The sequence below is a fragment of the Pristis pectinata genome, chromosome 41, assembly GCF_009764475.1.
Source record: "Pristis pectinata isolate sPriPec2 chromosome 41, sPriPec2.1.pri, whole genome shotgun sequence".
Lineage (NCBI taxonomy): Eukaryota > Metazoa > Chordata > Chondrichthyes > Rhinopristiformes > Pristidae > Pristis > Pristis pectinata.
The window spans coordinates 786,417-809,600 of NC_067444.1; the positions used below are offsets into that span (position 1 = coordinate 786,417).

Here is a 23,184-nt window from a genome sequence, read left to right on the forward strand (position 1 = left end):
TCGTGCATCGATAAAAAATGGTAAGTGTCCAAGGGGACACGCCAAACATTTTAGCCTCCTGGGCAAGTACGTGGTAGCCCTGGCCTCCACGTGGTCTCGGAGGGATAATTGGGTTCAAATCCAGAGCTCCGTGAAAGTTGTTGCACAGGTTGGCAGGGTGCTAAGGAAGGCGTTTACCATTCCTGCCTTCATTAGTCGAGGCATTGAGCTCAAGGGTCAGAATTTTTTTTCAGCTTTATAAAACAGTGGTTAGGCCGCATCTGGGTTATTGCGTTCAGTTCCCGTCGCCCCATTATAGGAAGCACGTGGAGCCGTTGGATAGAGTGCAGCAGAGGTTTACCAGGATGCTGCCTGGATTAGAGAGCATGTGCTATTATACAAACTTGAGTTGTTTTCTCTGGAGCGGCGGAGGCTGAAGGGAGACCGATAGAATTTTATAAGATTATGAGAGCCATCGATAGATTAGATAGCCGGTATCGTTTCCCTCGGTCGAAAAGTCCAGTTTGAGAGGGAATGCATTACATGTTCAAATTAACTGTGCGGGCATGTTTCATTAAAGAGTGACTGGGGAGTGCCCGGACTGCGGTGCCAGTGGTAGTAATGGAGGCAAATACGATAGATACGTTTAATAGGCTCCTGGAGGGCACATGAGCTGAAGGCACCCACAAGACATCCCGTAAAACTGGCAGGCAGGCTTTCGCCGTTGTTCAAAGGAAGAAGAGGGAAGCAGATTTATTGCTTTTGTGGCAACTTCGGAGTCACATCCTGCGGCATCTGGTAAACAGAGAACTGCAGTTTCCATCTGCTCCAGACACGTTGCTGAACTGGGGAATTGTAATGGGTACACTTAACACACCTTTATTACAGCACTTGTCTGTGGATCAGTGGAACAGCCACATGCGGTGTGTGGGAGGGTGACACTGTGATTGGTGATGACACTCACAACCGTTCTGTCACCAGGCAGCAGCGAGAATGTTCCTGCTTTTTGAGAGGTGGACATTGTCTTTGGTTTCCTCAAATTGCCTTCACAGTCCCGGGCAGGTTGAGCCCCAGGGATCAGACAGTGTGTGACGGGGGAGTGTGGGTCCTGGGGGATCGGAGGTGTGTGACCCGGGAGGAAGGGCACCATGGGATCGACCAGTTTGGGACCGGCAGAGGATGGGTCCCTGGGATGAGACAGGATGTGTCCCACGAAGGATGGGTCCCGATTTACTGGCCAGTGCGTTTACCCAGTAAGGATGGGGGTGGTGGTAGTCGGACAGTGTGTGACCCTAGAGGATATGCCCCGCTCCTTCAGTGAACTTTGTCACTGCCCACCGGCAATCATGTCTAGATTCATGACTGTGGGGCGGCTATGTGAGGGGCAGCACATTGTGGGACGGCAGGGCATGTAAATGTTGCAACGCAGGAGAAGACATGATGAGGGATCGCTGCCATTTTGTACAGGCACTGCCAACGGAGCTCCATTGTTGTAGGGTACAGGAGTGAGCGGTTGCCGACATTTCAGAGTCCTGAGGAGCTCTGGGGAATGCAGTATTGTGAGACTGGCGATGCGTGGGAGAGCCTCACTGCGAGACGAGTAGTGTGAAGAAATGCTGCGCTGTGCGACGGACGGTCCCAAGGAAGTTCCGCACAATGGGATGGGGTCATTGACGATGGGACAGGCCCAAAATAACGTTATACTGTGGGAGTGACTGTTTTGAGGAAGCGCCACACTGTGCAAGGTGATTTACTGTGTGCGCTCTCTGTTCTTCCAGGTGTCATCTCCCGAACAAACATTGCCTAACTTCTGCCGACATCACACACCTTCCAGCTCTTAATTTAAAGATGTGTTGGATGTGGTATTTTGACTGTCGGAAATTATTTGCAGTATTTATTTAGTTTCTTTGTTTCCCAGCAGTTTCGCGCCGATGGCAATGCATGCGCCTCAAGTCGCTTTGGGGAAACCGGTTTCTCAAGGTGGGGACCGTCCTGCTTCTGCTCTTTTGCCTGATCTCAGTGTTTCTGCAGAGCAGAGATTGGAGCCGCAGCAGTGGTCAGGCTCCGTGTCCCTCGTGGTTAAACGGCATCCCCTTCCTGATGTGGCCCGCCAAGCCGGTGTGACAACAGCGCCCCCTTCCTCGTCCTGCTGGTCACCAGCTCCCCCGGTGAGTTCCAGTCTCGCTTGGCCATCCGCCGGACCTGGGGGAGAGAGCGACTGGTCGGCGAAGCCAGGTCGGTCACCTATTTCCTGTTGGGACATGGACGTCAGCGGCAGGACTGAATCCTGCGGGAGGGCGCTCTACACCAGGACATCATCCAGGGAGATTTCCAGGACACGTACCACAACCTGACCCTCAAGGTGCAGCTGGGTCTGGAGTGGCTCTGCTGCTCCTGCCCCTCTGCCTCCTTCGTGATGAAGACCGACTCTGACATGTTCGTCAACACAGACTATCTGTTGGAGCTCCTGTCCCGGGACCCGCACCGGAGGAACCTCTTAACCGGAATAATTATGAAAGGCTTCGGACCTGTTCGTGAAAATTCCAGCAAGTGGTACGTCAGCAAGGATGAGTACCCCAGGGACAAGTACCCATCCTACTGTTCTGGCACCGGCTACGTCCTCTCCACTGACTTGGCCTGCCGTGTGTGGGAGGTCTCCGAAAAGGTGCCCAAAATAAAAATTGAAGATGCTTATGTGGGAATTTTCCTGGCGGAGCTGGAGATATAACCCATGCAGATTCACTCTCAACAAGTCTTCTACGGTCACAAGGTACCGTTCTCCTTCTGCACCTACCGGCAGCTCATCACCTCCCACTGGGTTAACAGACTAAGAGAAACTGCTCTTCTGGAGGGGGTTGCAGGGCTCGGCCGATGAGAAGTGCCCTGGGGAACAGTAACGGAGGCCGCATTTCCTCTTCCACCTTCATCAGAGGACAGAGCACGGGAGGGAGTCGGCAGAGGGAAGATAATCGGGAGAGAGCTAAAGAGGACAGAGGGCTGGGAAGGTGGTAGAGGCGAATGCAACAGATCGGGAAGGAGACAAGAATGAGAATGCTGGAAATGACAGCAGGCAAAATGCGGATAGAGAGCGAGAGGTGTGGGCGAGGGGAGAAGAGAGCAAGCGAATGGAAACAGCCTCAACATCTAGGGGTGATAGAGTAGGGAGAGAAAGAGAGAGCGTGAGACAGCTCTATAGATAGACAGACAGAGAGCCAGACAGAGATAGATAGATCGGTAGATAGCTAGAGAGAGAAAAAATAGAAAGAGAAAGAGAGAAAGAGAAAGAGAGGGAGACTTATTCCCTGCTGTAACACTACCAGTCTAACACCCTATTGTAGTAATTTCAGACAAGCCGCAATCTCAGTGTACGAATGTTACATCTATCCGAGGAGGTAAACAGGATAGAAGAAGGAAAACACTTATAACACTTATAAACCCTTCACCAGCTGTCCTGCATGAACTCAACGGAATACTTAGGTAAAATGCGGGGCAGATGGATTGGAGTCTCTGTCTACATCTAAGTTGTGAAACAAATGCCAACGAATGATTTCTGAGCTGAAACGTAAATTCGTTTCTATTAACACAACCAATGCTCGGCCTGCTGTGTTTCCAGCATTTTCTGTTTTTATTTCAGATTTCTAGCACATGCAGATTTTTGTTTTATTTCGTGTCGACCAAATGTGTGTCCGGCCCGGGGGAGGATAATGAACACTAATAAAGAGGCGGGGATGGCGAGAAGCGCGATTCCCACTTACCTTCTTGTGTATCGCACGCCTGCTGTACTGTCGGTGACATGAACGCATGGCCAGGAGCTGATATCCACAGTACGATGAAGCCGTGGATCAATAATCGAGGGAAAAACCACACAGAAATGCCAGTACACGCCCTGAAATATTTTGCTGCCCGTGACGTTATCCTGAATGTCAGATCCAGCAGGCAGCCCAGATATCAGAGAAGTAAGCCCAGAAACAACAGTGCACCAAGCTCGGCTGTCGGCGCCGAGACCACAGGACAAAGTTAGGCGTCCCGCAATACACAGTGGATTAGGACTGCAAGGTGTGGACATCCGGTTGCGTCAGACTGTGATTCAGCTTGCCCTATAGGCACTTTCAAAAGATGTTTTCTAATTAACAGATAATAGACTTTGTCGAAATGAAGCACAGAAGACTAAAATTAGAGTGCCATGGGAAATGAATTCGAAATTGGATAGAGAGGGCGGCAAGAGGGAGAAGAAGGAAGGAGGTGAGAGTAAAGGGTAGTGAGAGACGAAGGAAGAGGGGAAAGTATGGGGTCAGAAGGGAGATGGAGACGAAGAAAGTGCGCTGTAGTCAGAAGAAACGATCAGTCACAAAATGGCCGTTTTGTTATTCATTGACTATGATTGAACAATTACAACGTTCCAATGTTTCAATAAACATCTGTTTAATTTGTTACTCGCTGGTACTTCAATGTGCTTTCAATTACATTCATGATCGGCTGTTATTTTAATGCGTCTTTTCTCACATCCACCAGTTGATTGTGCTCAATGTGTATTTGTTTATATTAATTTCTCCTTGCTGGATTTCATTGCACTTTGAATAAAGCATTACGAGCTGCCGTTTGTATGTCCATTTATGATGTCCAGGTATTGTCATATGTTTTGTTACATTTGTCCGCTTTTATGTCGTGCAGTTTTAATGAAGTATTTATTGACATGTATATTTTTCTCTGCCAATCAGGTACATTTAAACACAGGTGAAAGATCTTCAGCAATGGTTATGGGCAGTAACGTGATTTGGCCAAGTTCCAGGTAACCACTTTCAGAGTCCCGGGGCTCTAATGCAGAAAAGGGGGTGTGAGTGGGAGGGCAGTGAGTCCAGAAACCAGGCCAACGTCTCTCAGATCTATCCCGTTGAATATTTCCGATGTTCCTCGTGCTTCATATTCCCAGCATGTTGAGAGTCCAGTTCCGTTAAGATATATTTGAATACATTCTCGTGTTCTGCATTACCCAAAACACTTTACCAAGGGTTTTATGGCCAAAGAATAAACTATATTCTCTGATATCAGCACACAGAAGAATTTATTTTTTATTTTATGTTTTCTAATTCATTCCATTGTTTATCTTGGCGCACATGATGGACAATATTCAAACTTATTCCTGTTCATCAAGCTTTGCACAATGGCGTGTTTTATTGAATGCCATTCCTTTCTGTAAAACTTTCGAAGTTCTGATAAATGAAAAGAATTTCACTTTGCACAAAATACTGCAAACTCAATATTTTTTTTCCAAGATGTAGCTTTAATGTTTGCAGTCTAACATTCACTCTGAGTTATATGATAAAAAATCCTTCTGCTTTTGGGTTGCTGATCTAGGCGTGGACTGCGGTCTGAAACTCAGCACTGAGTTAATGTAGTATCGTTCTGTGGAGAGCACGGTAAGGTGGACATTTGCATGACTTATTTGCTGTTGCTTTTATAGACGCCGCACCTCTTACTGTACATTGAAACTTGACTCCGAAGAGCCAACCAGATAATAATGTACACTGGCTCTTATAAACACGTCAGATTTCAGTGTCAGGACAAAAGTAAAGGTGGGCATGAGAAGATAAAACAAACGGAACCGAGGGAAAAGTCCGATTGTTGAAAGGGTGCGTCATGTTCCGCCCCAGGATGACTCAGTGGGACTTCATGACGCTGTGAAATCTTCAGACCAACAGGGCAAGGTGCCAAGTGTGGGCAGTTCGAACCGTGAGGAGGAATTGGATAGAATTAGAACAGATGAGACTGTGTAGGTTTAATTGGAGTTTATGAAGTGCATTTAGGGCTTAAAGAACGTAAGTAGGAAGGAGATATTTCCCTTAGCATAAGTGTACATAACAAGAGACAGGGACTAAACAGAGAAACTGTCGAACTAGAAAGGAAGTGATGGAAATAAAATTCATCCAGAGAGTGCCGAGGGTCTGGAACCCAGAGTCAGAGAGCGGGGCTAACACTCAAATGGCCATCACATTTAGACAGTATTTGGAAGTGCACTTTAAAAGCGTTGAGCTCTGTAACCATGGGCCCACGGCTTGAAATAGGATTACGTCCTGCAGCTGCTGTTCAAACAGCACAGACACATCGGGTTCAATGGACGCCTGTAACGTCATGTTCTGTGAGACTGTTAGGCCGAAAGGAACCAGGCAACATCCCTCTCTGGTCCAGGACGCCTGGGGACCCTACGAGTGAAACCCAAGCTGCTAATGCAAGGGTATCCTTGAGAATCGCTGGTGGCAGCTCGTAACTTCCATCCTGTTACTGGACTCGTTTCTGCTACCTACAGTGGAGCAGTGACTAGCTGGGGTGAAAGTGCACTTCACACGGAGCCCTCAGCTTTACACTGGAAGGAGAGTAGAGGAATAATGACCTCAGACATTTGTATGGGCTTGTCGGCCTCTGCTCACAGGCGCTGGGACAATATTCAATGAAAATACACATTTCACTTAAATTCCCATGATTCATAAACCTACAAAAGTGCAATGATATGTGAAGGGAAGCAAAAGTTACTGCATGATGCTGCAGACTTTGTGGAAACAAGCCCTAAGCGGGTATTTTACAACATGTGGATTACATTTCACAAAGGTAATATCCCCCTGAGTTCCATGATCAATACAAAAACCTTCTGGGACTACTTCAATGATGTTACTAAATGGGTTGAGCGTGAACAGCGGTCTGCAGCTCAGCACCGAGTGGGGTAGAATGACTGATGTGGAGAAGATAAGGTCTCCACACATTGTTTGTTTACCGTTAGATTTTACTAGAGACCCTGACTCTCCCAGCAACTTGAATCCCAACTCTCGGTTTATCTCCAGATACCGCACGAACTGCCTCTTGGAAGCACGAAAACTTCGGTCGCCGAGACTCAAAGAAAGACGAAGATGGAAGAAAGAACAAACGGAAGAAAGAGAAATGCCCTGTTGTTGACACGGCGTTCAGCTGTCAGCTTTGAGGTTTCTCGTAGATTTGTGTAATATTGAGTCCAACGATCGATGAGCCGGGCCCCGAAGGTGTACGCACAGACTGCGATGACTTTCTTCAGAATGGAGGAAGCTGAAGAGAGACCATTGAGTTGAATAAAGCTAAGTGGACCTGGATAAAGTAAGTAGGGAGGACCTATTTCGTTTAGCGGAGGGAATCAAAAACCAACCATTTGTGGAAGGATTGGGAGGCGATGAGGTCGTTTTTCACTGAGAGGATATGGGCGTAGGGGTGTGGAACTCACTGAGAGGGCGTCGGAGGTGGAGACCTTCGTAGTATTTAACTATATGACGATAGATGTGCACTTGAACGACCGTGACCTTGAAGGTCCTTGTTCTTGAAGTTGGGATTTGGCCGAATAGCCCTTTCTTAACTGAAACAGGTGCAAAGGACCAATTGTCTCCTGCACCGTAAATATTCTATGATTCTTCACCAGGCTGTAACCCCAGAGTGTTGATCGTGCATGCGCAGATGACAAGGGTTCTGAAAATGTCCACAACTCTAAACTTGAAAACTGGATGACGCCTCTTCTGTGTTGTGTCACGTGTATCCTCCCCCAAACAAACCCATGGTCACAGTTTTCATTTGGGAATTCCATGACGAGGAATGGGAATGTAATGGAAGTTTTGGAAGATTCCAGTTAAAGGGCGGCGTTTGTTGTATTGGAAGGATCGGAACCCTGGAGTTGTTAGTCTTACAACAGATATAGTTAAGAGGATTTGAAATCCAGAGCGTAAAAACGTAGAAAAGATTCCTTTTGGCTGAGAACCAAAAGTGGCGTGTAGGAAAATGCATTGAAACCATCTGTGACAATCTGGAATGCACGGTGGCGGGTTTGTGGGGGGGGGGAGGGAAGATTGTAACGGGGTTTTCGTGAGGATCCTAAGGGATCCAAAGGAATGAATTTACAGAGGAATGGGAGACCGCGGGAGTGAGATTGGCTGGATCACCCCTGCTTGGATCCGGTTCAGAATTGATGGCCGAATGGACCCATTCCGTCTGACTGGGTGATGTTTGGCTCCAATTGTCCCAGCCCCATCACTCACTCCACATCACTAAGATCCGGTGTTTGGGTATAATTCCAACAAAATACCTCACTGCCCTTTTTTTATATAATAAACTTTAATTCACTGAAAGCACTACAAAGGACAACCAGTGTCAATACACTACATCTAATACAGAAAAGAAGAAACTACGCAACGACATACTACGGTAGAGAATGCAAACTAATACCAACGAAACACACACGCGACGCTACACCCGTCAACGCAACACACGACACTTCAAATAAGAATCGCGTTCGTACCATCCACGACACACGCGATCCCCTGAGGGGCCCACCGAGCGCGGAACACGGCCAGGGTGCCCGCGGAAACCGCGTGCTCCCTCTCTAAACGCACCCGTGCGCGCACGTAAGCCCGGAAGACGGACAGGCAGGCCGACCTGCCAGTACCCTCGGCCGCCCACCGCCGCGACCCGTGGATGGCCAGCTTGGCCAGGCCCAGCAGGAGACCCACCAGGAGATCCGCCGCGCGCCCCTCCCCGAGCCGCACCGGGTGCCCGTAGACTAAAAGCGCTGGGCTGAAGTGCAGCCAGAACTTCAGCAGCAGCCCCCGCAGATACTTGAAGATACTTCACCGCCCTCCCAACGGCTGAGGACTGAAGCCACGAGGAACACACAGGATTTGACTTGAGTTCCTCGCAGCGCGTCATTTGAAAGGTCCGTGCTGTCACAGGGAGAAGAGGATGAGGGGAGGCAGCAGTGAAAGGTGCAGCAGATGGGCAAAGAATTTAAACAAGTATTCACACCGAATCCCTGCGGCCTCTCTGACCCAGCAGCGACACTTGTTGCTTCATTCCATCCGTCACTGCAACCCTTATAAATCCACATGGCTGTGGTGAGGAAACGAACAAATGAGTCGGTTTGCAACCCTGGGATTTCACGGTATGTGTCTCACACATTCCCAAACGTGTTCGAACCGCTGCGTTTCCCTGAGGTCAGCCTATTCCATCATTCCTCAGTTTTCCCACAACCAACTCACTATCCTATCAACGAAGAGCCATTTTGTGGGATCTTGTGTGTAAATTGGAAGATGTGTTCCCTACATCGCTACAGACACCACCTTTGAAGGGCATGTCATTTGCATTAAAGGTCTTAGGACTGTTCTGTGTGTGAAAGACAAACCATCGTCCCTACACCCTGCTGTGACCAGTGCAGAGAGCTCTTATTCTGGACTCTGGTGAACCATGTTGCTGACGTTACGGTCCTTGCACTGCAGGACCGTCAATACTCTGTACTATTCGGTCGGAGCCCTTTCCCCGCCTTCTTCCAGAAGACATCGACGGGTATAGAAAGAACAAAGGCGTCCATTGTACTCGGTCGCACAGAAAAAAAGTCCTGGGAGCAATGCAAAACGCAGGTCCAACATCTGTGGCAGAAGCGGCACCAGGGCGGGTACTGTGGGACAAAGTTCGGAGAGCAGCGGGGAGTGCGGGTTGGTGGATTTCACAGCCAACACGGACGTTCGACATAAAAAGAGTGACACACGTGGAACCGGGTGGGTGGCCGCGTCCGACGTGAACCGAGTGAGCCTGCTGCGACCGCGGACCAACACGGGATGTAAACGAGGACCATAAGTAAGGCAGACCCGCGGAAGCTGACGTAGTTTTAGAATGCAAACCATCTTCTACAACACCTTACTAACTAGGTCTGGAAATCGGCAACATGGAATATTCGCCGGTGTCCTTGCTGATAGCTGCTGTTGGTCTCCCTCCTGAACGTGTTCACTCTGAATCTCCTTTCAATATACTTTTACCAGAGAGGGAATCTTTTCCTAAATACTGGAAACCGGTCAAGCAGAAGCCAGGTGACCAGGTGCGGATCGCAGGCCTCGCTCTGTCAGAGGAGAACTCACGTTGCTGCAAGATTGACAGCCGTTATCATGAATCGATCGAAAAGGCTCTTTTAAAGTCGATCACAGTCGCTAACAAGTATCGAGTCCTTATTGAAATAGATTACTTAGAGAAGACCCGAGACTGTGATTTTTTTGTTAAAAGCCGTAAATACTTCGCTTTTCCTTTGAACGGGGAGGAACACAATTTCCCCCCAGAGAACTCCATGGTTATCACTGAAAACATAGAGATGCTTGAGCGCATCCTCAGGGCCATCTACGCCCCTCACAGCCTGTACTGTGTCCATTTTGACAGGGAATCCCCAGGGACATTTCACTTGGCGGTCAGCACCATCATTTCCTGCTTCGGGAACGTCTTTCAGGTCGCAAGATTGGAGACGGTGACGTACGCTTCATGGTCCATGGTCAGGGCTGATTTAAACTGCATGTAAGAGCGGCGGGCGAGCTCCGTCCGCTGGAAATACCTTATCAATGTTTGAGGAAAAGATTTTCCCATTAAAACTAACAGCGAAATAGTCAAAAAGTTCAAGGCAATGAACGGTTCCAACTTCATAGAATCATGAGTTCTACCGGAATATAAAACAGTAACGAATCACTTCCAGTGTCGGTCCGCACCACGCACCCCTCCTGGTGTTCTGCACATCCTACTTTCCAACCATTCATATTCCCGTTTTTCAGATATGCATCCATCCATCCATTCACCAAACGATCGATCCATCCATCCATCCATCTATCCATCTATCTATCCATTCATCAGTTTATCCATCCATCCATGCATCCATCCCTCCATCCATTCACCCTATCCATCCATCCATCCATCCAACCATACACCAATCTATCCATTCACCTGCGGGAGATCTGTTAACATGTCCCACTGGAGTTTCTTCCAACTGCTGCGGATACCCTTCCACACCGAACCTCAAATCCCATCTATTTATTCCATCTCTCGCATTCGACCGTGTACAGACGGGCCCATCCGCCCATCCATTCACTCCCCCCCCAATAGGGATACACCCAGCTATTTGTCAATCTCTAATATTCCAAATGTTATACCTTCCTTCCAACACTATCCTGACATTCATCCCTCTCTCTATCCAAGCACGCATTTTATCCCGTTCCCTTCTTCCTCCCATCCATTCCTCTCTCCCCGTGTGGCACCATATCGAATAATTTAATTTTTACAACATTATGGTTCCATACAGGAACCTTATCCATGCCGGCCGCGCCATCCCGCATTGTGTCCATAAAGCGGCAGCTCATGCTCTCCTGCAGTGTTGAATTTTCGTCAACACAATTTCACACAGTCAGGTCCAGGCCCGATCACCTTCTGTGAGGCGAATGCTCTTCTCCTGTCTATTACCTCTACCAATTGCCCCCGACTTACACTTTGTTAAAGCAAATAGATCCTTCTTCCTTCTTCCACCTGGACCCCTCATAGCTTTAGACACATTCATTTTGTATCCCCTCTTTCGGTATCCTCTCTTTGTTTCCCTGACTTCCTGTTAACAACTGTAATGTTTTCTACAATACCCCAGACTTATTTTTGCATTGACCCTCTCGTTGAATTCCATGAAATTTCCTGCCTTTGCCTATCCTGGCTTCCATGGATTTTATTATCCAGGCTCCGTAGATTTGCAATTCTCACCCTTTTTTCCCGCGGGAACACGTTGATTCAAAACGTCCTTCGATCATCTTCAATGACTCACACCTTCTGAATGATTTATTTTTATTTCTCCATCCGGATAAACTGCAGCTTACAACCGTTGTTTGCACTTTAACGTTGTCCTTTTCCATACATTTGGTAAAGAAATGACCCCACCATGATCCATGAGATAATGTTTCCCTGCCGTTACTCCTTTCACCTGTCCAGCTTCATTCCTTAAAATTCAATCCAGGATTGCACACACAGTCTCGTCCCTGATTCTCGAGTCCAATTCAGAGTCATTCTGTCACTCTTGCTACACTACATCCTGGAATTTGCTACATATGTTTTCAGGAGAATTTTATGCCCTCCGCATTTTTCACGCAAAATACCTTCCAGTTAAAAATTCAAATCCCGACAGTTTCCAAGCTAACGTGTGTGCAGGTAAGACATTTGTCATTTCTTTGTTGCTCCATCTTCCTCGGACAGTTTGCTGGTCTACAGTGACAGTGTCAGTGCCAATTTTGTGCTTAATTTATTGTTTTTTCATTTTGGTCTCATTTAATTATTCATCCAACAAACCATTCCCATTTTTAAATGATTAATATAGATGATAAGCAGCAACGGCCCCAGCACATATCCCTGCGGCACACACTAGTCACAGGCCTCCAGTCAGAGAGACAATCATCTACTACAATCATCTCAGGCTTCTCCCGCTGAACCAATTTCGAATCCAATTTGCTACTTAATCCTAAATTCCGAACGACTTAACTTTCTGGCCCAGCCTCCCATGCGGGGCCTTGTCAAAGGCCTTGCTGAAGTCCATGTACACGATGTCCATAGCCTTTCCCTCATGGACCTTCTTGATAGGTTCCTCGAAAAATCTCTGTAATATAGGTTGGAGATTACCTACCACACACAAAACCTGGTTGACTAATCAGGCCCTGTCCGTCACAAAACTTATATATCCTGTTCCTTCGTCGAATAATTTACCAACGACTGATGTCAGGTTCACTGGTCTATAATTTCCTGGCTTATTGTAAGACCCTTTTTGAATAACGGAACAACTTTTGTTATCTACAGTACTCTGGCATCTCAGCCATGGCTAAGGACATTTTGAATTTCTCTGCCAGGTCCCTTGCAATATCTACACCAGCATCCCACAAGGTCCCAGCCGGCACTTTGTCAGGCTCTGGGGATGTATCCACCTTAATTGGCCTCAAGACTGCCATCACCTTCTCTTCCTTAATCAGGCATATGACCAGAATTACTGGGCGGAGCTCACTTCTCAATCATGGGGGTTCTAAATACGCGTGAAGAATTCCTGCTCCGATGAATAAAAATACTGTGTGAGGGATTTTCGCCCACTGTTCATTGCAAAAGGCTTGTAGTTCTGTGACATTTTTGGGCCGTCTTGCATGCACTACTCTTCTGTCTAGTCACAGATTTTCCATTATGTTTAGTTTGGAGCACTGTGAGGGCCATGGCAAAACCTGTAGGTTGTGCCTCTTGAGGTAGTCCATTGCGGATTTTGTGGTGCGGTTAGGATCCTTATCCTGTTGGACTGCGCAGGTGCGGCGCGGGCTGTTTAAAAAGCCAACCGCCTATAGAGCGGGCAGCGTCGGAGCGGGCAGTAGAGTGAGTGGGACCAGAGTGTTCAGGGCTTTGGCTCAAGGGACTTCGGCGGAAAGGGGTATGGCAAGTTCGTATCTGGTAGGTAGTGATAAATATTTAGAATATCAGGAGGGGTATCTAAGAGGAGCGGCCAGTGTGTGAGTGACTCAGGGTGGGAGTGGAGCCTTGAGGCTTTGGCTCAAGAGTCTTCGGCAAGCAGAGTCTGAGGAAGAGCTATTACCCTGAGAGGTACGGCCGGTAAATTCCTTTAAGCTAATTAAAGTCGGATTGGGTAATGAAGGAAGCAGCTCGGGCAGTTGTATGCTCCGAATACAGTATGTGGGAATTTAGGGACAGCACGCTTGTCCCTGATAACTACACCTGTAAAAGGTGCATACAGCTGCAGCTACTGGCAAACCTTGTTAGGGAACTGGAGCTGGAGCTGGATGAACTTCAAAATCATTCGGGAGGTAGAGGCAGACATAGATAGGAGTTTCAGTGAGATAGTTACACCTAAAAGTCAGGAGACAGGTAGCTGGGTGACAGTTAGTAAAGGGAAGGGGATTAGACAGAAGGAGCAGAGCACCCCTGTGGCCGTTCCCATCAACAATAAGTATACCGTTCTGGATACTGCTGGTGGGGACGACATACCAGGGACAAGTTGTAGTGGTCGAGTCTCTGGCACCGAGGCGGGACCCTCATTCAGATAGGAGGGAGGATAAAGAGGAGAGCAGTAGTGATAGGGGATTCAGTAGTTAGGGGGACAGATAGGAGATTCTGTGGGAGAGATCGAGAATCCCGGATGGTCTGTTGCCTCCCTGGTGCCAGGGTCCGTGATATTTCAGATCGAGTTCTTGATATTCTCAGGAGGGAGTGTGAGCAGCCAGATGTCGTGGTCCATAATGGGACCAATGACGTGAATAGGAAGAAGGAAGAGGTCCTGCAAAAAGAGTTTAGGGAATTAGGTGCAAAGTTGAAGGACAGGACCTCCAAGGTTGCAATTTCAGGATTGCTACCAGTGCCACGTGCTAGTGAGGCTAGACATAGGAGGATCATGCAGCTAAATACGTGGCTAAGGAGTTGGTGCAGAAGGGAGGGCTTCAGGTTTCTGGATAATTTGTCTTTGTTCCAGGGAAGTTGGGATCTGTTCCAAAGGGACGGTCTACACCTGAACTGGAAGGGGACTAACATACTTGCGGGTAGGTTTGCTAGAGCTGTTTTGGTGGGTTTAAACTAGATTTTCAGGGGGAGGGGAACCAGAGTGTTAGAGAAGAAAGTGAGGAGGAAAATGATCGTGCGAGGTTTGCAGGTACGGACAGAAATCAAAGGTTTGTACATGATAGTAATGTTCTCAGGAGTATTAAAGGTAAGGCGAATGACCTTAGGGCGTGGATTAGCACGTGGGATTACGATGTTGTTGCTATTAGTGAGACATAGTTGAAGGAGGGGCAGGACTGGTAGCTTAATGTTCCGGGCTTCCATTGTTTCAGACGTGATAGAGGGGGAGGGATGAAAGAGGGAGGAGTGGCATTACTGGTCAGGGAACAGATCACAGCTGTGCGTAGACAGGACAACCCGGAGGGCTCGTCTACAGAGGCCATATGGGTGGATCTGAGTAACAGTAAAGGTGTGGCCACGCTAATAGGGTTGTATTATAGACCGCCCAACAGTCAGAGAGAATTGGAGGAACAAATCTGTAGGGAGATAGCAGACCGATGTAAGAAACAGAAAGTTGTGATAGCAGGGGATTTTAACTTTCCACATATTGACAGGGACTCACACACTGCGAAACAGTTGGATAGCTTGGAGTTTTTCAAATGTGTTCAGGAACGTTTTCTAAATCAATATATAGAGGTACCAACGGGAGAGAATGCAATACTTGATCTGCTATTAGGGAACCAAGCAGGTCAGGTGACAGAAGTATGTGTCCATAATGCATTAATAATTTCAAGATAATTATGAATAAGGATAGGTCTGGTCCTCGAGTGGAGGTTCTAAATTGGAGAAAGGCCAATTTTGTGGAAATGAGAAAGGATCTAGGTAGGTGGATTGGGATGTTATTTTCTGGAAAGCATGTGCTCAGTAAATGGTAAGCCTTCAAAGACAACATTTGAGAGTGCAGAGTTTGTATGTTCCTGTCAGGATTGAAGGCAAGGGTAACAAGCATAGGGAACACTGGTTTTCAAGGGATATTGGTGATCTGGTTAAGGAAAAGAAAGAGGTGTATAGCAGGTATAGGCAACTAGGAACGGATGAGGTACTTGAAGAGTATAGGAAATGTAAGAAAATACTAAAAAAGGAAATCAGAAAGGCAAAAAGAAGACATAAGGATGCTTTGGCCGATAATGTGAAGGTAAACCCAAAGCGTTACTACAAGGATATTAAGCGCAAAAAGATAGTAAGAGACAGAATTGGTCCCCTAGAAGATCAGAGTGGTCGTATATGCGTGAAGCCTCAGGAGATGGGGGAGGTCTTAAACATTTTTTTGCATCAGTATTTACCTAGGAAACTGGCATCGTGGATATGGAAGGAAAGGAACAAGCACTAGTGTCATGGAACATATAGAGATTAAAAAAGGAGGAGGTACTTGATGCAGCACCGCGAATAAAGGTAGATAAATCCCGAGGGCCTGACAAGATATTTCCTCGGACCTTGAGAGATACTAGTGTAGAAATTACAGGGGCCCTGGCAGATATATTTAAAATGTCCTCAGCCACGGGTGCGGTGCCGGAGGACTGGAAGATAGCTCATGTTGTTCCATTGTTTAAGAAAGGCTCGAAGAGTAAACCGCGTAATTACAAGCCAGTGAGCCTGACATCAGTAGTGGGTAAATTATTGGAATGTTGTGAGAGCTAGGACATACAAGTATTTGGACAGCCAAGGTTGATTAAGGATAGTCAGCATGGCTTTGTGCGTGGTAGATCGTGTTAACGAATCATGTGGAGTTTTTGAGGAGGTCACTAAGAAAGTAGATGAAGGTAAGGCTGTGGATGTTGTCTGCATGGACTTTACTAAGACCTTCGACAGGGTCCCACATGGGAGATTAGTTCAGAAGGTTCAGTCAGGGTATCCATGGAAAGGTTGTAAACTGGATTCGAAATTGCTGAGTGGGAGAAGACAGAGTGGTTATGGTTTTTCATATTGGAGGCCTGTGACTAGTGGTGTGCCTCAGGGATCTGTGTTGGGGCCATTGTTGTTTGTTGTATATATCAATGATCTAGACGATATGATTGGATCAGTAAGTTTGCATGACACTAAGATTGGAGGTGTAGTGGACAGTGAGGAAGGCTTTCAAAGCTTGCAGAAGGGATCTGGACCAAATAAAAATGGTCCAGAAAATGCAGATGGAATTTAATGCAGACAAGTGTGAGGTGTTTTATTTTGGAAGGACAAATCAAGGGAGGACATACACAGTAAACGGTAGGGCACTGAGCAGTGCGGAAGGAACAAAGGGATCTGGGAGTTCAGATCCATAATTCCTTGAAAGTAGAGTCACAGGTAGACAGGGTTGTAAAAAAGGCTATTGGCATCCTGGCATTTATAAATCAAAGTATTGAGTATCGGAGTTGGAATGTTTTGGTGAAGTTGTATAAGTCATTGGTGAGACCAAATTTTAGAATATTGGGTGCAGTTCTGGTCGCCGAACTACCGGAAGGACGTCAGTAAGATTGAAGGAGTGCAGAGGAGATTTACAAGAATATTGTCGGGTCTTCAGGATTTGAGTTATAAGGAAAGATTGAGCGTGTTAGGACTTTATTCCTTGCAGCGGAGAAGAATGAGGTGAGATACGATAGAGGTTTATAAAATGATGAGGGGCATAGTTTTGGTGAGGGTTGATGAGGGTTAATGCAAGTAGGCTCTTTTCACCTAGATTAGGAAAGATAAGTACGAGAGGACATGGCTTTACGGTGAAAGGGGAAAGTTTTAGTGGGAATATTAGAGGGAACTTCACTCAAAGAATGGTGGGATTGTGGAATGGTCTGTCATCTGATGTGGTAAATGCGGGCTCGCTCTTAACTTTTAAGAGTAAATTGGATAGATACATGGACGAGAGAGGCCTGGAGGGGTATGGGCCGGGGGTACGTAAATGGGACTAGCCGAATAATGTTTAGGCACAGACTAGAAGGGCCAAATGACCTGTTCTCTGTGCTGTAGTTTGTCTATGGTTCTATGGTTGTAGAATCCATCTTCTTTTCATCTATAGCTTTTTTACAGTGTGATGTTTGCTTGCAGAATTTGCTGGTATGTAATTTAATTCATTCTTCCCTCTACCAGTAAAATGTTCCCCGTGTCACTGGCTGCAACACAAGCCCAAAGTATGATCGATCCACCCCCGTGCTTAATAGTTGCAGAGGTGTTCTTTTCATGAAATTATGCACTTTTTTTCTCCAAACATACCTTTGCTCATTGCGGCCAAAAAGATATATTTTAACTTCATCAGTCCACAGGTCCTGTTTCCAAAATGAATCAGGCTTATTTAGATGTTCCTTTGCAACTTTTGATGCTTAATTTTGTGGAGAGGACGCAGAAAAGTTTGGAGAATGCTGCGTGAAGTGCAGTGGGACACCTGAGTATCCGTCCGGCATTATATATGGACCACTTTATTGATTGGTTGATAAGTATTATTTTGCTTCATTCTGTATTTCGAGTATTCTTCTCTGTTCTTTATTTTATTCTTTATATAGCTCAGATAAAGTAGTTCCTATAATCTTTAACACCTTTATTGTGCCTCCTTTGTTTGCGAACACTCTTGCTGCTGAATCAGGAAAGGGCAAGGTACGAACTTGAAAATATTTTCGTTACAGTGACAAATAAAAGGGTAAAATAACTCAGAATTGTTGAGATTTCCATCCGACTAATCACAGACAGAAGAACACCAAGGACACATGCAGTTGTAATTTCACACGGTGCGGTGCGGCATAATGCCAGCTATGCTCTGTAAACTACGGCAGTTCATCTGTAAATTCTAGGGTATTGGTTACGTTCAGTAAATGTAACGACCACTGCCATCAGAGACAACGTCTGATGATTTAAAACAATGATAAGCCAACAGTTGCCTGGGTCAGCGTTCCACTGAGAGGCTGAATCCAAAGAAACGGTCGATTTCAAAATTCGAATGTAAAACCTCGCCGGGGCATCTTGTTCAACCCGTCCCTATTCCGGGGATGACTCTCACTTGAACCAGAGGACCTTTTCCTGAGACTGCGTGCGAACATGTCGCTGGAACTGCACGAAACTTTCTCTCACGATATTGCCTTGGTTCCATTAGAACTGATTGATTCTGGACCTGGGTCCTGGGCGTGAAATGCATTGGCGGGGTCGTACTGGGGCTCATCTTTCATTTGCTGGCTGCGTGCAATTCTTATAACCAACTTGTATACACAGCAAGAACTCCTCACGCTGTTGTGAAGTTCGGAATTAGAATCAGGTTTATTTTTACTGTTCTGGATGACGTGAATGTGTTGTTTTGTGGCAGCAGTACAATGCACAAATAAAAAATAAATTACAAAGTAAATAAACAGTGAACAAAAGGAACAATGCAATGGTGTACATGGACCGTACGGATATCTGATGGCGAGAGAAGAAGCCGTTTCTGCATCGCTTAGTTTGTGTCTTCAGGCCCCTTTACCTCCTCCTGATAGCAGTAACGAGAAGAGGGCGTGCCAGGATGGTGAGGATCCTTGATGATGGATGCCGCCTTCTTGAGGCACCGCCTCTTGAAGATATCCTCGATGATACGGAGGGTTGTGCCTGTGATGGACATGGCCAAGTTTACAACCCTCTGCAGACTCTTGCAATCCTGTATATTGGAGCCTCCATACCAGGCTGTAATGCAACCAGTCAGAATGCTCCCCACCGTACATCTATTGAAATTTGCAAGTCTTGGGTGACATGCCAAATTTCCTCAAACTCCTAACGAAGTAGAGCCATTGTCGTGTCTATTTTGTGATTGTATCAATGTGTTGGGCCCAGGACAGATCCACAGAGACCTTGACACCCAGGAATATAAAGCTGCTCACACTTTGCACCTCTGTCCTCTGAGACTGGTATGTATTCCCCGACTTCCCCTTCCTGAAGTCCACAATCGACTTCTTGATCTTGCTGACGTTGAATGCGAGTTGTTGTTGCGAAACTGCTCAATCAGTTGGTCATCTCACTTCTGTACACCTCCTCGTTGCCATCTGAGATTTTACCAACAACGGTGGTGTCTCTGCGAATATATAAATGGCGTTTGAGCTTGCGTAGCCACACAGTCATGAGTGAGAGAGTAGTGTAGTGGGCTAAGCACATCCTTGGTGTGCGCTGTGTTGCTTGTCAGCGGGAGTCGATGTGTTACCGATCAGCACTGACTGTGTCTTCCGATGAAAAGTCGAAAATCAAGTTGCAGAGCGAAGTACAGAGGCCCGGGTTTAGAAGCTTGGTGAGTAATACTGAGGGGCTGATGCTAGTGAACGCCGAGTTGTAATCGATAAACAACAGCTTAACATGTTTTGCATTTTTCCAGGTGCTCCAAAGCTGATAGGCTACGGATTCAGCGAATGTGCTCAATTAACGTGCACGGGCTCGCATCTGAGCTGCAGTAGCCTCGCCGTCCTTGTAGTGGGATATGAAAGCCAAAGGTGTCAAGGGATTCTTCCGCTCCCGACTGTGTTCGTCTGGAACAAAAAATATTCAGGCGTGTACGCTGATTATGTTTCAGACATTCTCGATGGAAAATTTCTTTGTTTATTTTGATTACTTTTTTTGTGACGTGACTGCAAACAGCTTGGTCTTGTGAGGTACACTGGCAACAATAACTTTGGGGAATGATACCACTCAGTTACTTCATCATTCCTATGCGGGCGTTTCTTGAGAGGAAGAAAGGGGCAACTATAATAGTGTTAAGGTCGAAGGCCTTCTTGGAGCTGAGGATCGTCCCATGTTCTTGGGCTATTTTTCTCCTGTGAGATGAATGGACTAGAGGGACCCGTTTAACCATGTTAAGGGCAGCTGGTGAGTTGAAGGACGTGGGGATGGAATGGGGAAAATGACCAGACCTGCGGTGAAAACATTGCGAACAGTGGTTATATGCATGTGAAATGTTTGAGCCGTGATTTCCCTTCTCACATCTTCCTCCGTGCCACTTGTCTCCTTACCCCCAACTCTCCCATCCTCTACCTGGCACAAACTGCCTGTCATCATGGATCCCTCATCAGTCTACCAATCACCTGGTACTCCTGTTCATCACTTCCATTCTCCTCTTTATATCGGCCATCTCGCCTCCACTCTCGAGCCAGAACGTCGACATTCCTTTCCTGCCACACATGCTGCTCAACTCGTTGAGTTCCTCCAGAAGATTGTTGCTGCAATTCTTACCCGCAATAGATGAGGAAGAACATCCTTTCGATTTTATTGTGTTTGCGTCGGTGGGGGTGGGTGTTGTGATACAAGAGGTAATTATGTTGAACGCAACAGAATGATTGCACGATAGCATGTCGATGAGATGCTGGTGGGCAGCAGCAACATTGGCGCTGAACTCTCTCCCTGAATTACCTCTGTCTGGGCTGTAAATTCTATCTCCTTCTGTGTGAATCCCATGCTAACGATCATGTTTCACTGTTACCCTCAACAGTGTAAGCTCGGGGACCATGAGTTTTGTAACTGGCACTATATGCAACTCGACGTTGATTAATTCCATTCTTTCTCTTACTTGGACTCTGCAAGCGAGGTGTGGGCCAATTTATTAACTCCCCGGGTGAAAACTGACGATTCCGTCTCCGTTGTTCAGCACAGTTCAATCAACTAAATTAATCCGGCTTCAAATATTTGAAAATACTTATGCATGTTAAACAGCAGAACATCTGTTGTTACATCCAGTAAAAATGCGTTCAAACATATTACCCTCCTCTCAATTTCCTCGCCGTTACCAATGCCTCCTCCAGTTTCAAGCACCTACGTCTATGTTGATTTATTTTCTTTTACGCTGCCTCAGGAAAATAGCCAACATTATTAAGGACCCTTCTCACCCCGGTCATTCTCTACTGTAAACCCCCGTCGGGTAAAATATTTTTAAAAAAGCTTGAGCCACAATCCCGCTGTTAATAGACTCTTACCTTTCATACCCTAAAAAGATGAACACTTGATCTCCCAATCTACCTCATCGTGGCCCTTGCAACTTTATACGTTCACCTGCGCTGCACATTGTCCCTAACTGCAGCACCCTATTCTGCGCTCTGGTTTCTTATTTTTTACTACCTTGATGTTCGTATGTAGGCATGATCTGTGTAGATGTAATGCAGGCAAGAGCTTTTCTCTGTATCCTAGTGCTAGTAATAAACAAATACTAATACCAGTCTTGAATAACATTTGACATTTGGAAGACTACAAGCGTAGGAATTCCTGCATCACTACTGTAAGAGAATAAAATTAACTTGTTATCTTATACTCCGCTTGCTTTATGTTGTCCTCGCGTTTTTTTTTTCTTCAGTTTACCTTCACCCTGGTTCTTCGTCACCCTCTAACAATTACAGATCACAGTAACTTTGACGAACTGAAATTTGATTAAACCGACCACAATTTGTTTCATTTGTATTATTTCATCACGTTAGTAAATGGCATTGGTTACATTTAAGGAGGCGATACTGAATCTTTCACAGGTCATCCGGACCTATCCGATCAAGTTAACACCAGCAATTACGATATACCAGCGAAACAGTAGTGCATTAAGCAGTAGGTTCGTGAAAAATAACATAGTGGAGATGTAAAAGCATTCAGTTTGGATATTTCTTGAATTTGTACCTAAGCAGCCTATGGCAGCAGCGCCTGTGGTGGAAGAATCGACTTCATGCGGTTCAAGAAGCAACAAACGGACAGGCACATGGATTTAAATGTGTATTATAGTTTAGCGACACAGACATTATGCAGACAAGAGGCCACAGATGGGTTTGTAAGCTAAGAGGATCATTGCAAATGGATTGATGCTTCACAGACAACGAGGCAGCATCGTGATGGTGGTGTGAGCCAGTACAAGGGCAGCAGCGTTCCTCGTGTCCTTGAGAGACGGCGGAGTTGTAGAATCTTGGAATCGTGCACATTGATGATACAGGAGGTAACCACCTGGACCATTGTATTTGTGATATATCTGGATCGTTTGACTCTTCCAGAGAAGTGGAGGACTCCAGTCACATTACGCTCATGCCTAAGGTTGTGATGGACATGTTTTCCCCATCCCCAATGGTGTAAGGCTAATAAATGGCAGCTGACGTCAGGAATATCTTGAAAAGAGAATCGGCCGTGGCTTGCAGAACAAGACTTGGGTTATATTAACACGGAAATATATGAACTTCAGATATCCAGATACCTCAGTGATCCTGTGGCATATCGATCGAACTTCCGCTTGTGGGCGGAGTGAGCATGAAATGTTATATTATGCGAGAACTTGAATGTGTACATTTCCTTCTGTCTTCTAATAAGATTAATAACCCGATTCAGTGGGTATTTCACCGCGATATGCAGCTCCTTTCGGAACTGACTCTGAGTCACCGCGTAAATACAGGTGTTGGTGCAGGAGCTTAGAACCTGCAGAATGACCACAATGGATTCAATGGTACATCGAGGATCAGTGGCGGGGTAATAATAAGCCTTTGAAATTCGTTGATAAACATAAAACACCACCAGCATCACCCACAGCAACATGAATCTGCCGGTTATACTGAAGAGTAGAACGATGGATTTCCTTCGGTTCTCCATCTCCGGGTCGTCATTTTCTCCATTGCTGCGGCCTCGGAGTCCTTCTGCAGACTCCACTGGCCGCTAAAATACACCTGACCGTCAGAATATTGAACAGCAACATGAGAAAGAACGGAACAAAAGGAACCATAATCATATGAAAAATCTCATACGCCCCCCCCCCCACCACCCCACACACAAGATGTATAGAAACTCGGTTTAGTGACACAACCCCAGGGAACACCGTCAATTATTTCAGCAGGTTCCAGTTTAAAGGACCAGGGTGCACTCTTCGAGAAGCCCAGAAAACTCATTGCCACGATAACCACA

General features: G+C 46.4%; 1 pseudogene; it reads left to right on the plus strand.

Moving 5' to 3' along the window:
* The first annotated feature begins 1,197 nt into the window (after positions 1-1,197).
* LOC127587580 (beta-1,3-galactosyltransferase 5-like) lies at positions 1,198-2,810 on the plus strand (annotated as a pseudogene).
* Positions 2,811-23,184: the final 20,374 nt, after the last annotated feature.